Here is a 2,830-nt window from a genome sequence, read left to right on the forward strand (position 1 = left end):
TCTGTCAGCTGTTGGGAACATCGTGGGGCGCGGTGCAATCTGGGAAATGAAGTCGCCCCGTTTACCAAAAATAAATAAATAACTGCCTTCCACTCTACATCCCTTCATCCTCCCCCACCGTCTCGTTCGTGTGCTCGCGCACACAAATGAAAGGAAAAATATATATAGTAGGCCTACCAGGTATAAAAAAGGATAACGTATTTGCTTTTAAAATGAAAGCTCATTTAAGTGAAATGTTAAAGTACATAGTATATAGAAATGTTATAGTATATATATAATATATATAATAGTATATGGGAAACCGGGTATTGTTGGCTTCAGCTACTATAACTCGCTGAATTTTTTAACTAGAGTTCTCAAACTTTAATACAAAGTTTTGTTCACTACAAATGGCACCAATTCAATCCTCTAAAAGTCCATCACAGACCTCATACATTTACGTCAACATGGTGTGCTTTAGTTACAACCATAGACTGTATATAAAAGGTAACAACCTACCCTACTACCGGGGTTGTTACGGGAGCCCTAAGCGGCCATCGATTCATATCTTTATTTTACTCCGTTTTCCCATGATAACGGGATAATTATCTCGTGATCTCTAGATAACTAAACAGTAGTTTACACTGTTAACACATGGGTTGACAAGAACTTTGTTAATGGTAATTTCACAGTGTTTCTAGTGTCACTGATTAGCTCAGTTGGTAAGGCACAGGTCTTAGAGTTAAAAGATTGTGAGTTTGGTCCTCATAGGAGATTAACTTTTCAAAATTATTTTTCATATTCATCTCCAACAAAGTTGTTCTGAAGATGACTGATTCATATGCTCACAATTAAGCATGTGCTGGAGTGTGCGCATCCCAGCGATTGGTCCACATTCATCAACCTATGGACTTTTCATTTCCCCATCATTCCCAGGCAGAGGAAATTCATCCACTTCTCATTCAGGAGAATCCATTTAACTACACAGAACCTTTGAACTAGCCATCGGGAAATGTGTGACTGGATTCCCCTGAATCTCTTCATAACAACTTTGTTTAAGAGAATGTTTAAAAACACATAGAGAAATAAAAATGTTTGCTGAAAGTGGGAATTGAACCTGCAATCCACCAACTGAGCTAACTAGCCTACTGACAAAATGATCATAAAGACATAACTGACTGACCCCTGTATTCAGCTATGGTTCGTTATCTCAAGATCATTTTTTTCACGGGAAAACGGAGTAAAAAATTTCTTTTTTTAAAAATCGATTGCCTTGGTTGTAACACAAGCTGGGGTAAGTTGTAACAATAAGACAAAAGAAGCAAAAATGGATGCCACACTAGATGATACGCTTCAAAAACAGATATAAAAGAACAATGTTTCTCTCTCTGTAACAGACTATGTCATCTTGATTCAAGATGGCGGCAGCCTCTGGATTACGCTCCGTAGTGCATTGTGTTTTTGTTTATTAACGCTGTTTTCTGCCTTCCCTCTCTGGTAACATTTACCAGAGAAGAGCTCTTAAATATTGTAGGCTACTTTCTACTGCTCATACTATTCCACTGCTCCTTAACGAACCCGGAACTTTCCCAGAGTTATTAGTTGGAGGAGCAGCAGTTCTGTTTGGGATCCTTCGGAAACGCTGCAGGGGAAAATGAGCAGGCGCGCTAGTTCGCACTGCGCTCTCTTCAATTCACCTGGTGAATGTCCGCTCTCTAGCCATCAAAATGGACAAACTGCTTCTCCTCAACAGTACTAACTCGGACTTCTGAGGTGGACTCTGTTTCTACATAAACGAAGGTTGGTGCACAGATGTCACAATGTTGGAAAAATCATGCAGCCCTCACTTAGAGACATTTATAAATTGTAAACCTTTTTATTCACTGCGGGAGTTTTCCTCGTTTGTTCTGGTCACTGTTTACATTCCACCTCAGGCCTGTGTTAGTGAGGCATTACTATACCTGGTCGACCAGATAACTAACGTGGAGAAAAAACATCCAGACTCCCAACTTTTGGGACAATTGTTCTTGGGGACTTTAACAAAGCAAACCTCAGTCATGAACTTCCAAAGTACAGACAGCATATTAAGTGTCCCACCAGGGACACTAACACACTAGACCACTGCTACACTACATTAAAGGACGCCTATCGCTCTGTTCCCCGTGCAGCCTTGGGACTCTCTGATCACTGTCTGGTTCATCTTCTCCCGACACACAGGCAAAAACTGAAATCTGCTAAACCTGGTGTAAAGACTGAATAGATGGACCAATGTGTCAAAGCTGGAGTTACAGGCCTGCTTTGACTGCACTGACTGGAGTGTTTTTGAGGCTGCAGCCACTGACCTGTCAGAAGGAGGAGGCCTTCAGAAGTGGGAACAGAGTCTTGTACAACCAGACTAAAGAGGTCAAAAACAATCACCTTTCCCCTCTGACACACTGCCACCCCCCCTCTCTGACCCCTCACCTGCACTCAAGATCTGTGAAGAGGACGTGAGCCACCTCTTCCAAAGGCAGAAGATCTGGAAGGCTCCTGACCCAGACGGTGTGTCTCCATCCTGCCTGAAAATCTGTGCAGACCAGCTGGGCCCCCATCTTCACTCAGATCTTCAACAGATCACTGGAGCTGTGTGAAGTTCACTCCTGCTTCAAACGGTCCACAATCATCCAGGTCCCCCAAAAACCCTCCTGTCAGTGGATCACAAACTTCCTGACTGACAGGAGTCCGTAGGTGAGGCTGGGGAACATCACATCCAGCACCCGGACTATTAGCACTGGCGCCCCCCAGGGGTGTGTGCTCTCCCCACTGCTTTTCTCCCTCTACACCTACAACTGCACCTCAGGGGACCCATCTG

The sequence above is a fragment of the Micropterus salmoides genome, unplaced genomic scaffold, assembly GCF_014851395.1.
Source record: "Micropterus salmoides isolate LMB-PRFRI ecotype aquatic unplaced genomic scaffold, ASM1485139v1 Ms_hic_scaffold_9, whole genome shotgun sequence".
In the NCBI taxonomy this organism is placed as follows: domain Eukaryota; kingdom Metazoa; phylum Chordata; class Actinopteri; order Centrarchiformes; family Centrarchidae; genus Micropterus; species Micropterus salmoides.